A 16,801-nucleotide genomic window follows, 5' to 3' on the forward strand; every position below is an offset into this window, starting at 1 on the left:
TAAAGAGATATATCATGTTTTTAGAGTGCTGCATAGTGGTGGACATATGGCAAATACAATTTTCTGTGGTTTGGGGTTAAAGAGGAACTTTACCCTCATCTTAAAAATGACAACAAAGGCACCTTTAGAATTGTTTAGTAATGGCAATCTAGAAACAGATACTTGCATAGATAATCACAGGCTTTTTATTCTTTGCATACCTCTTTTCTTTTCCTCGTCTTTCTTCTCACAGTGCCCATTTTTACTAGCGACAGATTCATCTATCTCCCTTTACTTCCTGGAACTCTGGGTCTGCCCCCTGGAACATGTGACAGTGCACATCATTTCAGGGGGAAACAATGCCTTTCCTCCAAGATGTTGCAAGATTTTGTAGTTTACAGATGAGATTTCCCAGGAAGGCACTGGTGACGCAGTCTTTCCAGGATGCACATGTGAGACCAGGGTTACATTACCAGTGCCTTACTCAACCAGGAAGGGGAACAACAGTAACTGTAAGAAAATAAATTTTTTGTTTTGTTTAACTAATGAATGTAAGATGATTTCATATAAGCATGCAGAGCTGCATGCTGATGGAATTTTTAGTGAAAGGAGGTATAGGTCCACTTTAAGCCTTTTTCCTGGGCCCCTCTATTATCCCTCTCCCAATACACACCCACCTACTGACCCACCCCACCCTTATATACACATTTATTTTTCAGTCCATGCTTGGTACATGCTGTCAGCAGTTATCCTCAGACATGGACTTGGGTGTTGCCCATACTTTCAATGGATAACCCTTCTCTTGGTGCAGTACATTTCTGGTGGTGATGTGTGTTTGATCTGTGTATACTTGGAGGATGTACAGATTTTGCAAAGAGCCCTTGTTACCTTTATGGCTTATATCCTAAACTGGCATGGCCAAACACATGCAGGGTATTTAGCAAGACAGAGAGAGTACAGTGATGAAGTTCATCATGCCCAGTAGTTACCTATAGCAAGTAGTCAAATTTCAGCTGGCTGCTGAGGTACCACACTAATACAATATTGTTATTACATGGGTTAAATAGGATATACAGTATATATATATATATATATATATCTTATTTCTTTATTTTCTGCGCATTTCGTTTCTTTTGGTCTGTGCTTACAATTAAAAGAATTGGCTTTTTCTCTGATTGAAAAATGATGGCTAAATATTTTAGAAAAACAGGAATTATATACATTTTTTCTAGCATGAATTCAAGTACTAACGTTTAACGCAAGTGCTCAGTTCTGCAATTGGGCTGGCATTCCTAAGAAAAGCAATTTCAATATTAAATTTGATATGTCTTTCTAAAAAGCCTAAAACAGAAAAATTAGTTGAAACTTCTTTCCGGAAATTCTTTTGGGATGTTCTGTGAGCTGATCACATGCCTCTAATGTCATGGGAACATTTAAATTCACTTTAATGAACGCTGACAGTTTGATAATGTCAACAAATTTTTCAGGAGCCTAGGGAGGAAATATTCATAGATTTTTTTTTCCTATGTAACAGCTGCTTACCTGCAGTAATTTGTAAAACACCTCTGTTTTGAGTATTGGGAGGCAGGGCCTGTGAGGTCACTATGTGACCTCACAGACTGAGTGAGAACACTGTATTCTAGTAGGCAGCTCAGGTCATAGCTGGGAGTGTTTATAGCTTTTGGGTATGGGTACATTTTAACCCCACTGAAGAGAAAACATAAAAAAGCCACATGCAGACCATCAATCTATATAGCCAGAGAAGAACCCAATAATAGTGATTACCAGAACCACTCATGTGGAACTGCAAATAAGCCACATGCTTCTCCACTGTCACCAGACCAAGGCAACATACCCCAGGAAGGTAAAGAAATGAGGTCCGGCACACAGTGCCCATCCTAATAAATTTTATTTGCCATCAACATCAATTCATTAGAATCATTAAGTAAACAGCCACCACTCCAAACTCGCTCCTGTGATAGATTATAATTTCAATACAATGTAAAAGGAAGGACAGTGTCAGCACGAATTCTTTTTTTTTTTGTATGGAAGGGAGGCACAGATGGTATGCAGTTCTGTTGTTATTTTTGTTATTATTTCAATACCTTGTTTTCTAGTGGGCCCCCTCATCACTGCCTCTCCCGCTCCCTGCACGGGTGCCTACATCAGCTAAGCGGCTGCTGTGGAGGCACCTGTGCCTGCTCGTTCCTGGCCGTGCCCACAGTAGCTGTGTGGTTCCATAGACACACAGCCTTGTGGCAGGCCACACTCTTCCTCTCCACTCAACAGGTTGATTGAAGGCAGAAGGAGTCTATGGCTCCTCTGCCCTCAATCTCCTCCCCCACAACGTGGAAGTTCGGAATGGAGGATCGCTTCTGGGACCTGAGACAGTGAAAAGGTACTGGGCATTTTTTACCTTAATGCAGAGAATGTATTAAGGTAAAAAATGCCCTGCCTCTAATACTACTTTAGGTAAATAAAGTAAATTAGGTTTATTGGTCAGTTATGTGGCTATTATATTTTCTATGCACCATACATAAAATTTTTCCTATAGTCTCATTTCACTTGTTCAGCTAGAAACTTGAAAATGTTATCATCTGGACTTTAAGGAAAGCTCACATTTTCTGTTAAGAATAAACCATTTTAGTGTGACCTCTTTTACGTCAGGTTCCGCAAATTAGCAGCAACTACTGAAAAGCAAGAACATGTGTCTAGAAAAATATGGGCATAGATCAAGAGAGCACTGGTCTCCTCCTTAATCTTCCTCAGATGACCTTTTCTAAAGGCTGCAGTAATAATTTACGTTGGGATAATAAGGGCATATCAGCTATGAAATTGTTATACCTTTGAACGTACAGCAGAGCTTAAAAGCTAAATGCAAGCACAGTGTATAGCATTATGAGCCCGTTAGCTATTCCATGGTGCTGATAACTAATATCTGCACACATGGAGAAAGGCAATGGCCCTGTAGATGAAGACAGTGAAGGAAATTAGTTTGCATTTTTTATTCCGAAGCATTAGTCATGACAGATGCTGTCGACTTTATGGATTTTTATTAAACAGAGATTATTTTTATTTTTTTATTTTTTTATTGAATATACCTTCGCTAATATGATCAGCATTTTGCTATTCTATTTTCTCCTCTCTTTCTAGCAAATTATATTATCGACAGCAAATCATAAACTCATGTGTCCTGTTCCATCCCTCACAGCAATCCATGGGATTTAATGAGGCAAAGATTTTTACATTTTATTTTTAATTTGATTTTGCATTTTTATGAGGCAGCCTCCGTGGTAAATCACATTAAAAATGTTTATGGTCGCATTAACTTTCTTGCTTACATACAGAGCTTACAGTTAATAAATGACTGTGATTTCCATAAAATATTCAAAGCAGACCATTATTACAATGATTTTTTTTATCCCTACTGCTAAACTTCAATCAGTTTTAGATTTGAAATGCATTAAATGGCTGTGTGTAATGTTATAATTTGCGTGACAATAAATTTTTTATAGTTGCCAATGGTTAAAAAAAGGAAGCTTGGGCAAAAGGTATTAATTGGCATGCTTAATTACTTAAAATATATTGATTTTGTACTAGTTATTTGAATGTATAAGTCATTTGCTATTTAGTGTGTGCATGTAATTTTCTTGTTTATCAGAGTGTACAAAAGGACTTTAGTGATGTTACCATGAAATAATGAGCTCTCTTGACACTTTTCCCATTTCACTTGTTTTTTTACGTAAAGGCTGCTAAAAGCCCTGTGAATGGAAGGGCTGCTTTGCCGTCTATCTCTTTTCATTGTTCATTTAGGAAGTTGAGTGTGTTCCATTGCCAAATTACTGAGAACCTTTTTAATGGCTAGTTTTGCATTATCATCATTACGAGCAAGTAAGTCACTGGATCCAGCTGCTTATGCAATGTTGGCTTTGGATGTATACTCTGCAAAGGTTTTACTTCAACTCTCTCTGTTTTCTGTGGTATGTTATTATGGAGTAAACTAAATGTATATTTCAAATTACAGAACCGTAAATAACTGTGCTTTGCACAACAGTATACAGTGGTTCAAACCATGAGCGCTCATTGCACTTGTACTTTGAAGTATATACTAGTGTGGCCCACCTGATTGGTTGGCGCCTGTTTTGTTTTTACATGGGTATGTGATCAATCCTCAGCTTTTGTTTTCCTGTTGCATGTTTCAGGTCTCTTTGGGTAGTTTCTGTTTATAGCTGCCAATTGTCTATCTTTTGGAAAGACAGACCCTTTTTTTTTTTGCAAACACCCCCTGTCCCTTTTTCCTTTTAGGCTGTCCTTCCTTTAGTCTTAATGCAGAGGACTGTATAAATATTTGTACAATTTAAAGTGTTTCTATAGCCAAAACATTTTTTTTAGCTTTTGATGAAGTAAAGAATAGTGAAAACTCCTTTCAATGTGTTTTTTTCAGGGTCCCAGAGACACAACAGGAAGTGAGATTAAATCTCTCCAAATTTAGAGGAAATGCCCTCTTAGACAGAGGTCACTAGAATAGCTGGTGTTTCCACTCACCACTTGTTCTGGTGGCAAGTGTAAAATTCTGGGTTTCTCATCACTTTCTGTCTCAGTGTCAATGGGCACAAGAACAAATAGAGGAGGCGAATCTGGTTTTCAGTCTTTCCCTGCTAAATGTTGTGGTTATAGATTAAGGAAGCACCTATACCGGTATTTCGGTATCGAGTACCGATATTTGTTTTCCGGTACTCGCCGATACTGAGTACCAGAAGTGCCATTCAGGACACCAGGTGGTGTGTAATGACTTGCCAACTGGCTTCCCGATTAGCAGGGAAGCTGTCCCCATGCTTCTCGTCACTAGGTGACGAGAAAGCATGGAGCTGGCTTTCTCTCCAATCAGGAAGCCGGGCGCTGTGTAATGACGCGGTGCCCAGCTTCCTGATTGGCCCGGAAGCTAGTACCATGCTCCCTCGTCATAAGGTGACGAGGGAGCATGAAGCCAGCTTCCCAACCAATCAGAAAGCCGGGCGCCGCGTCATTACACGGCGCCCGGCTTCCTATTTGGCCAGCTTCCCACCAATCAGGAAGTCGGGCAGCGCATCATTACACGCTGCTCGGCTTCCTGATTGGCCAGGAAGCCTGATCCATGCTCTCTGTCACAAGTGACTTCCTGATACCGGAAGTATCGGGCTAGGCATCGCAGCATTTGGGCAAGTATGAGTACTCGCCCAAATACTCGGCATCGGCACCGATACTAGTATCGGTATCGGTGCATCCCTATTATAGATATACAGTATATAACTGCACTACACATTTTCTCCAACCTCCAAATTATTGCTTTGGTATTTACAAACTATAGTGCAAAGGGAAGGCAGTGGAATAAAATACGCCAGTTGGTTTTAGTAACCACTTTTGTTCATTCATTTTTCATGGTCTTTGTGTGACAGACGGTTTGGTCCTTTACCTCAAACAATTGGATGGTATGCTCCTGTATAGGGTGGATGCCGACTAGTTCCAAAGAAATTGTGTAATAAAGCCGACTTCAAATGTATTGATTTTGCCCATTTTTATTTCAGAATATGTAGTAGTAGTTGCGAGTATTTTCTTTGGATGATGTCACATACGTTTTTCTCAGTTTGATTAAAAGTCCCATTGGACCTACAGAAAATTGATTTCCAATAACTGTGTTTAGGTCTGACTTGACTGATGTTTTCATGGTCCAAAAGATTGCATTAAAATAAATATTGACTAAACGTGTTACAACTCTGACACCAACTTTGAAAATGATCAATATACCTTCAATTTATTTGATCACTCTCCAGCTGAACAAGAATTGAAAGAAAAGAAAATAAGTCCAAAAGCTCATCAAAACCTCCAGAATTTGATCTGGTGAGAGCAGATGGGTTTTTAAAGCTGGTGCAAGTATGAATCTTACAGAAATCTGTAGCCTCGTGTTCAATAGATAGTAACTATCCCCCTCACCCATGGTTTTAAAGTGACCTTTACCCATACATGGCAAAGTAAACTAACCATACATGCATACATTTATTTAGTTCAGTCCACAGGCTGAACTAAAGAAATCTAACAGATTCCACCATCCACGCTAAACATTATGGATGGACAAATCTCCCCTGCCAGATAATTGTATTCTGACAGATGTTGTCTGCCACTGTCAGATTATCCAGAGCGTAACTGCAGCTGTGGGGCAAAAATGTTTCACCCAGTGGTGCCAGCAGGGCCACCCACAGCTTTAATTTTAGCTGATTCAGCAGGAATCATCCAAAATTCGAACTGTGGGTGGCCAGCCTTAAAGGATCACTCAACTCCACCACCACTGGGACCAGAGAAAGAATGACAAGTGTACACTCCAAGCCAATTTGTTAGCTCTCACACGGGGCTATGGTTACCATTCCCATCCCCTTGTGACTGTGCTGAGCCAATCATGAAGCATCTACAGCTGTCACACGAATCACATGCTCACCTATACCCGAGACCCGATGGCAGTTATTTCACATGACCCCGGGCAACTAGAAGGATCTGCTTGGGATAGAGGAAACCTGAGTATATACTCATGAGTGCAATGGGAGGGTTTAGTGACTTTTAGTGACTACTTTAATGTCATGGGTAAGGGGGATAGTCACTATTTCATTAGGCACCATCTGTGGGTGACTGTACTAAACAAGAGGCTACAGATGCAAGTCTTAGTTGTATAGCACTGAATGATTGGTATTGATTATAGGCTATGCTAAAAGTGCTGCATATCTCTAAGTAATGAAAGGGGTTTCCCAGGCTAAAATGTAACATGTGCTTCAATCAATCATCTTGCTTCCATGCTGTTTAATTATCTGCATCCTACAGGTGAAACATAGTAGCACTTTTAGAATAGTCAGAAATATCCATAATCAATGAGACCCTTTTTGTTTGCTATGTATTCATTAAAAGTAGATGTAAACCCTAACTGAATTACATTTAGCTTTCTAAAGCATTGTGTATTTCTTTAAAGACTTCTTTTCACCTCTTTTCATCCTATATTGCTGTTGATCTCCTGCAGTGTCTTTGCAGCCATGTCGTGTCTACTTGCACCTGATTGATGGTAACATGGTGTATTTGGGGTTGGCTCTTCTGATGGTGACAACAGTGGACCATACCTGCATAGTGTATGTTGGCACGTCCACTTCTAGTCTCTATTTAAAGCCTGTGTTACATGTGAAAATGCAGGAGCACAGCTGGGAGACAGGAACAGATTGTGATCTCCCTATAACAGGAAGTGCTCGAACAAGGAAGTTCATGGCAGGATCACCAGGCATTATTTTAATCAAAGCTGCAGATTTGAAAATAATGAAAATTACATTTGAAATCATTTTAGCATGTTAAATCATATATACGATTTTAGTGATTGGCTCACATATACTCTAAGGGGTCTATTCACGAAGCTGCCGAGGGCAGCCGAGTGAATGACCGATCTGAAGTGAGCCGAACACTGTTCGGCTATTCACTTCAGGCTGGTACGGCTGATTTCAGCCGTACATCGGCTTGCTTCGAGTGGCTTCGGGTCGGCGGAACATGCTCAGCATGTTCCGCCGACCCGAAGTGCAGAAGGAGGTCGGCTGAGCCGAACCTCCGGCAGGCTTCTCACTGCTGTTCGGGCTATTCTTAAAGATGCCGAACAGCAGTGACCAAGCAGAACAGAAAAAGAGTGAAAAAAGTAAAAAAAAGTAAATAGAAAACGATTGTGCGGAGCTAGCAGTGATAGCCAGCTCCGCCCAATAGCTTCCTATTGCCCGGCAGCTCTGCTGCTGGAAAAAAAAAAACTCTCCCGGGCGCTCTGGGAGCCTCCCGCTCCCAGCCGCCAAGGAGAGAAGCACTGATGTGTCTTTTTTTCCTTATTCTGACACGAGTGATCTCAGAATAGAGAAAAAATAAAAAAATTCCCAAGCCGATGCATATGCGCTCGGCCACGATCGGGAGCTGTACGGGCTATTGTGAATAACCCGTACAGCACCCCTTCGGTTCTACTGAACCGAAGGCGTCCTGGGGCCGAAGCTAGGCGAAGGATCGGCCGAAGCTATGGCCAGATCCTTCGGCAGCTTCGTGAATAGACCCCTAAGTTCATATATACTATTATAGTTAATTTGTCTTGATATCACCCTCCTCTAATCACCTGTACAGCAGCATTACGATTGGAAGAATGAAAACCAGTACTGGAAGACAATCGGGCTTTGATTAGTACACATTTGCTGACAGGGGGCATGCTAACAGGAAGAGAAAGCAGACTGACCCAAATGATAAGGGGATGTGTTCTTGACCAGGCTGTGTTGCTGCTGCAATGGAGGTCAAGTATCTGTCTGTGCTGTCTTGCAGAGATGCCTGGATCACAGAACATAATTACAAATGTTTTGGTAGACAAAGTAATTCCAATATATCTTTTTGAGATCTGCATGCACCAGTTTGATTGGACCTCAGCTTTTACTAAGCTTTTGAAATCAAGCTACATGTGTAAAGAACATTGCAAATGCTCACCTTTCCCGCTTGCCCCCAAGGGCGATTTTGAAAAATCTTTTGCTGAAGCCTAAAGGCAAACCAGTGTTAATCTCCTGGGTTCCTCACTGGTTCCTCTCTGTGACCTCCATCCATTACAGGAGAAAGTAGTGACATGGAAGTCATCAAAAGGAACCAGTAAAAGCTGGAGGGACCTAGGAGATCGACACTTCTTGAAGTGTTGGCTCTCAGCATCAGAGCAGTAGGGGGGGGGCATAATAGGTGAGTAAGTAGAGTCTTCTTTTATAGGTATGCCTTGCTATCCAACGTTTAGTATAGGGGCAGGGTCACTTTAAGGCAGATATAATTTATTTAAGTCAAAATATCACTGATTTGTCAATCCAGTCTCTTATTTAAAGTAACTATGACAGAACGTGCCTATGTGCACAATTACGATGCAGACATTTACTGCATAATATGAAATCACATATGTTATAATTACGGTCTGATAGATCCATTGTCAAATAAACAAGATATAAAAGAGACAAGAGACAGAACTGTTGTGGACCAGCCGTGATACAGCCACAGATGGTTCTATTCATACCGCAGAGCATATTCTACTCCCTTTTATATCAAGGATTAGAAACATTTGCTGCTTTCTCTGAATTTCAGATAAAGATGAGGTAATGCCTGATTTTAAATGTTTTTTTTTTTTAGAATAAAACACAATGCTTTCTCCAACTTTATTGTATTTAGTTACCTTAGCTACAAAGGCATATGCATATATTATGCAGGATGCCAAGGGACCTGCACGTGTTTAGATTACAAATAGGAAAATGACTCAGATATATTGCAATGTAACAGATAGCTCAAGGCTCTCTACAGTTTGTATGAGAACAAAGCCTCCGTTATTTTCATATACTGTAAATATATATATATATATATATTTACAAATAAAATTAATTGACAGTGGTGTTTAAAAGTGCTGATTCTCTTAAAAATTCAAAGTCACACAGTATTTTTTTTCCCATTCAGCTAGACACTATTTCCACCATATGTTGTACTGTTATCGGTGATGAATTGTCCTGTCACTGATTGTGTAAGACATGTTTGCATCCATATGCATGTGTGTTGAGAGCAAGGAAATAATTACGGAAATCTAGTCAGAGTGAGTGTTCATTTTTTATTCATATGTGCCTTTTTGGTTTTGTCAGCTGTTGGATTCTGCTCCAGTTGAACGAATTCAATCTTTTAAGACTCATCCATCTGTTGTGGTCAATATATTTTATGAGGTACCTAATTCAAAGTTTGTGTTTCCCGCTGGGAGGTACTAGTGGTTCCCCCGGAACAGACTTGCTTATAGACAGATAATTAGACCCATCTTGCCGAACACATCCAGACTAGGAGGGAGTATTTTTTTATCCTATATAAAAGAATTTTATTGGATACACATGTAATTGAAATCAATTATCTCAATATTAACCACACAGGGCTAATTTATGAATAGTGGAGTAAAGGGAAAAGGTGCTTTCTCTATAACAGCCAGGCAGGTGTTACATTTCACTTCATTATCTGTTAAGGTGTGAAGGGTGTGAAACATGAATTTTAAGGCAGGGCCTTCACTGGTAATTAAGTGTATTTGCTACTGAGGGAATTAACCTCTTGCCGTCCGCCCGTAGTAAAAAAACGGACGGACGACACTGCTGCATTGGCGGGTTGCCGTCGCAAGACGGCATTTTTTTTCTGCTCGCGCTCGCCCCCTAGCGGGCACGCACGGGCAGAAAAGACCCGACCATTGCTTGCACACACCCACGGATGTCAACTGGTTAAACTGTATTTCCACCTTTGCAGTCAAATTTAAGAAAACCCCTCTATATGTTTGTTATGTGTTCTTATTCACACAGCATACCTAAAAATCATTTTTTTAAATAGTTCTTATATTTTTAGTTGTTCCTTTGGAGCAGGATTATACAAAGGACGGAATGGTCAGCTTACATTGCTTTGAAAAGCTGGTAATGTGGAGATAGGAGGCAGACTGGAAGGACAAGACTGAGACCCCATTCACACTGAGCGACATGGAAATCGCGCGACTTTGAGCGATATTGCGCGACGAGCGATATTGCGCGACGAGCGATATTGAGCGTCGTGTCGCGCGACATCGCGCAACTTCTTCCATTTGGGCTGTATGCAATCAGGAGCAATATCGCTCAAAATCGCTCTAAAAAAGGGTCATGTAGGAGCGACAAGCTACCAGCGACGAGCTACAAGCGATATTTAGCGATATTGAGCGATACTGAGCGACGAGATGTGAACAGCTACATTGAAATGTATTGGTGAAGCTACATAGAGCGATATAGCGCGGAAATATGAGCGATATCGCTGCAAAAATCGCGCGATAAATCGCTCAATGTGAACGGGGCCTGAGAGACAGTGCATTACCATACAGTGTACTGCCAAAGTCTTAAGATCTTGAACCCTTTGGTAGGGCAGATATCCAGTTAACAACTGATAAGGAAAGCTGCCAGCACAGTACAGACAGGGTTAATTATAGTAAACACAACTCATCAGGCCCCTAATAAATGCTGTTACCAGATATACAGCGCTAATTATTTAATTAAAAGAAAAATGGATCTATCTCTGTGATAACCTATAAAGTGTATACACCATCTACTATTCTGTTTTAAATTTGATATCCGTGATGTAATTGTGAACAAATAAATAATAATCAGTCAATTCGTGGAGGCCGCTCTATGCATTAGATGTTAACCTCGTGCAACAACATGGCAATTTGTGCCAAAAGAATTGGGTATAGTACTAAGATAGGTAACTGTCCCTCACTCCTTGCATAACACAGAAGTCCCAATGAATGTGTATCAATTAATAGTGATATGTGTTATATATTAAATTAATATTAATTAAGTAGATAACGTGATTCCTCTCTAAAATAAATGAAATCTTTTAAAATTTGTGCAAAATGGCAAAACCTTATACATAAACTGGTATAAAAAATTGGATAGTGCTCTATCCGCAGGTAGTAAATGCCACAATATCCCTTGGGTGCATAGTCCATAAAATAATGAAAAAATCTCTGTGTAAAATATATCTCTCTTCAATCTGTGCAATAATGTGAGACCTCCAGAGGTCGTAAGGTTCAGTAAGATTTGCTGGAGATCATATAGGTGTCAAACGCCCCCCCTCCAAAGTGCACACTCACCGCAATGTGATGGCTGTACCAAACAAGCATTTGTCTGATAACTCACAGTGCTGCAGTGTCTTCAATGTACTCTTTTTCAATCGATATCCAGAAAATGACGTATCTCCATATTCATAAAAAGAAAAGGCTCCTCATTGTGTCGTATTTCCAATAAGCATTTATTCAAATAAAGTTTTAAAAGTATTAAAAGTATTACAAAGTCTCAGCCGGCCGGTTAGATAGTACAACAGTCCTACTTCCGTGTTTGGAAGTAGACCCGCCCATACGCGTTTCATCATTATGACGTCTTCAGGGGATTACGCAGGTCCCTAATAAATGTTACAGAGAAAGAAAGAACTAAGTAGGTATATTCAGTTCTAGCATTTTCAGAAAAGAACATTTTGCTGGTGCTCGAGGTAAGATTCCACCAATAGATCATGCTGGGAGGGTACACACTACAGAGGTGTATACTTGTTCGTGGCGTGTTTATAAGGTTAGTAAATCAACCCCTGTACCTTTGAGATTACAGTGGTGTATTTTCCCATAAATGATAGTTTTGTTCTGTATCTTGCTATAGTATAGGGATAGACTATGTACCTTTGAGATTACAGTGGTGTATTTTCCCAAAAATGACAGTTTCATTCTGCACCTTGCTGTAGTATAGGGGTAGATTCTACCTTTGAGATTACAGTGGTGTATCAACCCAGAAATGGCAGTTCCATTCTGTAACTTGGTGCAGTATAGGGGTATGCTCTTTACCTTTGAGATAACAGTGGTGTATTTTCCCATACATTACAGTTTCGTTCTGTATCTTGCTGCAGTATAGAGGTAGGCTCTGTACCTTCGAGATAACAGTGGTGTATTTGCCCATAAATTACAGTTTCGTTCTGTATCGTGCTGCAGTATAGAGGTAGGCTCTGTACCTTTGAGATTAAAGTGGTGTATTTTCCCATAAATGGCAGTTCCATTCTGTAACTTGCTGTACTTTAAGAGTAGACTCTGTACCTTTAAGATTACAGTGGTTTAGTATCCATGGTAGTTCTGTTTTGTAACGTGCTGTCATGTAGGAGGTGGCTCTGTACCTTTGAGACTACAATAAGAGCATTACTCTACAAATGGTAGCTCTGCTTTGTGTCTTGCTGTAGAATGGGAGGTAGACTATATAGCTTTGAGACAACAGTGGTGCATTGCTCCTCACCTGCTACTTACATTTTGTACCTTGCTGTAAAATATGAATAAACCCTGTACCTTTAAATTTACTGTAGTGCTTTGCCTCATAAATGGTTGTTCCATGTTTACCTTGCTGTATTATAGGGGTAGACACTGTAGCTTACAGTAAAACATTGCCCCATAAATTATAGTTCTGTTTTGTACCACAAACACCTGTTGCTCCTGTCAGTGTGAACCACCTAATGCAGCTTTCTGTGATGGTGTGACAACAATGATGCATTGCTCCTAAATTCAGAGCAGAGTCACCTCTATGTAAGCTGTGCCTACTTGCGCTACAGTGGGAAGAAAAAATGTTGCAGAGGGCATGGCTATCAGCATTGTCTTTGTTAATTCACTGTTGCTTCAAAAGCCCATCGCTTGTCAATCAGCATCTGGCCACACCTAGTCCTACCCACTGCTTTCTGGATTGACACACTGCCTTTGTTGCTGAAACCCTGCCACTGTGAGCTGCAGTGTCTGTGAGGGGAAATGTGAGACACACATTAAGGAGGATTTGGCTCAGTCAGGGCAGGTAAAGGGAGTTTGACTGTCATATACTGTATGAGCCTGTAGTTCTTTAGTACTTTAAACCTTTAAAATAAAGGAAGCCTTTGTTAATGGTAATAATAGGTGCAGCTATCTCTTAAAGGTAACCTGTCACAAGAGAAAAAAGAAGTCTGCTATTGTTGACCTCTACTTCTGAAATCACTAGTTGTCTGGCTGTTACGCTGACTCTCTTGCTTCACTATTTTGAGTCACTGACATCTCTGAGAGTCACTGACATCTCTGAGCAAACAGACCAAGACTTCTGACTTTTCTGCAACTTTCTGATCAATGGATTTATTAAAACTAATAGGTAGGTATAACAGTCAGTCCACTAGCATTTTCAGGAGGTGGTCAGCAATGGCAGCTCCCATTTTAATCTTATGAGAGGTTTACTTTAAAACCAAGTATACTGTCTAGTAGACAATGCAGCTAATTATAACATGCCATTCAAAGTAGTGTTAACTTCATAGCTTTAATCCAGCGCTGCTGGATAATGGTTCAATCTGTGTGCCATCTGCAATATCCCCAGTATCCCGTGGTTTGCACAAACAAGAGTTCATTCTAAATATGATAAACTTTGCTATGAACATTTTACAAAACACTGTAAAAACACAGTAAAATAATAGCAATATTGCAAGAGGAAATGGCAAATGAATGCTATTAGGGATGCACAGATACTTTTCGAGTACCAGTGCCGATACTTGGCATTTTCACGAGAACTACCAGGGTTGCAGCGGTTGCAGCTGGGACCTGGCTCTGGCGCTCCACCACTGTCCTGAAATCATTAGTCTGTATTGTTTTAGAAAAACATGACAATAAACAAAAATGTATCAGTACTCATACTTGTAAGTACTCGGCAAGTACCAGTACTCGTACTCGCAAAACTGGTATCTGTGCATCCCTTTATTTATATTCATAAAAACAAAATCGTACATTAAAACAGAGATGTACAAATCCCAGGAGCTCCGTGTGCTCCTTACAAATGACAGCTGCCTGCTAGTTTTTGAAATTTTTTCTAGTGGTGTTTTTGGGTCCAAAAGTATCGGTACATGTACTCGTACTTGTACCGAGTACTGTACTTGGTATCTGTGCAACCCTAAATGCTATAGACTTAAAGTATAATTAAAGTCTTATTTGTTTTGCATATATCTACTGCTAGCAAGCATTAGATATATGGAAAAACATAAAGCAAATTAAAAAGTTACCAAAAAGGTAATTACCTCTGTCTCCGCCGCTCGCTCCTGTCTGAAGATTCTTTAGCGGCTGTGAAGGATCAAGGGGCGGGCGCATGCGCAGTACAGATCTTCATCCAGGAGAACAGGAGAGACACGATGTAAGTCAATGCATGCAGCTGGGAGAGATATGGTCTGGATAAGAGACCAGCACCAGCGCTGGAGGGACTCCTGAAAACATGTGGAAGGTAGAAGATGATCGGATCAAGAGGCATCATTTAAAGTAAGTCCTTAAAGCAGCGTGGGGGGGGGGGGCTGTATATGTATATATATATATATATATATATATATATTTAAACACCCACTTGTATATATATATATATTGGGACAAAGTGTTTTGTGGACTGAAGTATGGAATGAGTTCCAGTGTTGAAGTCAAGTGTAAGAAGGCCTACACATTTTGCAATGATACATTTTGTAAATTGAATACAAGGAAAGATATTCATTAGGGGGAGACCATGCAAAACCTCTGCTGTATGGTTATGTTTTTGTGTAATCTTTATATGAATTGATAATCAATTGTTAAGTGTAATTCTTTACAATTGCCCATGTCTGGATACCTTAGCTCCCACATTGTGTTTATCATAGTTTTAATGCTTTGTACTATATTTGTTGTGGAAACAATAATTGCAACGAACAGTGATGCCAAAAATGCATTTATTTGCTTGAACACTAATTTGGCTGGTGCCAATTTGAACATGCCAAACAAAATTAATCCTGTTGAGAGCCAAATGTCACAGAACATTTGTCACAGAAGCAAAAGCTATTTTGTGAACAAGCGTTTAAATAGTTTTGTGAAAAGTGTACTATTTTAATGTCCAAGTCTAGGTCCTTCCCTGCCTTTAAAGGACGGTAGTCTCTGTCCAGAAGATTGTGATTAAATTATGTGTGTGTGAGTGGCCAGATTATTATGACCACCTGACGTTTGTAGGCAAATTAGCTATAATTAGCTATCATTTTGCGCTGAAGCTGCTAGAGGGCCAGACCATTATAAATAGGAAAGCAGGTTGTTTACCACGACAGTAGAAGTGATTTTTTTCTGAAGATATGGGTAAACAACACGATTTAACAGCCTTTGAATGTGGGATGATTGTTGCCGCTCGGAGCCATGCAAAACAGGAGTATCAGCAAAACAGCAGAATTCGTTAAATGTTCAAGAGCAGCTGTTGTTAAAGTGTTTAAAGACTGGACTGTCAGCCGAAAATCTGGGTCTGAACGTGCGAGTTGTGGCCGTCAGCGACTAGTCAATGTTAGGAGTCACGAGGCGGCCCAACAAAGTCATCTCGTGGAGTCATCTCGTGGCCCAACGAAGTACTGATGGGGTGGTCATAATAATCTGGCCACTCAGTGTGTATATATATATATATGCACCCCTGCATTTCTGTCAGATAATGCACCACTTCGCGCAGAAAATTGTTGCAATTACAAATGTTTAGGTATTTTCATGTTTATTTCTTTTGTTTGTATTGGTATGACACAAAAAAAGTGGAGAAAAAAAGCCAAATCTGACACATTCCACGCAAAACTCAAAAAATGGACTGGACAAAGTTATTGGCACCCTTAATTAATATTTGGTAGCACAGCCCCTGGAAATAAATAACTTAAATCAATTGCTTCCTGTAACCATCAATGAGTTTCTTAACCTCTCTACAGGAATTTTTGGGCCACTCTTCTTTCGCCAACTGCTTCAGCCGCGAACGAGCACATATAGGCGATCGGCGGGCTATGGACCCGCTGATCGATCACCAGGAAAAAAGAAAAAAAAAACCTTGTACTGCAAGGGTTAACTGCTTGTAAATTCCTAGGGGACCTGTGTATGGGACTGTGTATGGGACTTACCTGATCTGATCCCGCTCCCACAAGCTCTGAGACCTGCGCCCACTTTGGCATTCGAAAGCCCACTGGCAGTACAGGACCCCATAGCCCTGGATTATAAGTGAGGACCCCAAGGGACCATCCACAAGCTGGAGCGAAGGGGAGAGAATTGAGCGTCAGCTGCTGGGGTAGGTGGGATTAGGTAAGTAAAAGTTCTTCCCTAGACATAAACGAGCAGTTAACCCTTGCAGTGCAGGGATAGCCCAAGTGCAAGTGTAGTTTTTTCCCCCAGATATAGACTTTAAGAGGTTAAGAATTCTATAAGCATGAATAGAGAGCCCTTGTAGAAGCCCCCATATAC

The 16,801-nt window shown here is 40.4% G+C and overlaps 1 protein-coding gene across 1 annotated transcript in view; it reads left to right on the plus strand.

Moving 5' to 3' along the window:
• DCDC2 (doublecortin domain containing 2) overlaps positions 1–16,801 on the plus strand; it is a 130,753-nt gene that overhangs the window by 97,708 nt on the left and 16,244 nt on the right. The window lies entirely within an intron of this gene.

This window comes from Nanorana parkeri, unplaced genomic scaffold, assembly GCF_000935625.1.
Source record: "Nanorana parkeri isolate BGI_ZX_2015 unplaced genomic scaffold, ASM93562v1 scaffold696, whole genome shotgun sequence".
In the NCBI taxonomy this organism is placed as follows: Eukaryota; Metazoa; Chordata; class Amphibia; order Anura; family Dicroglossidae; genus Nanorana; species Nanorana parkeri.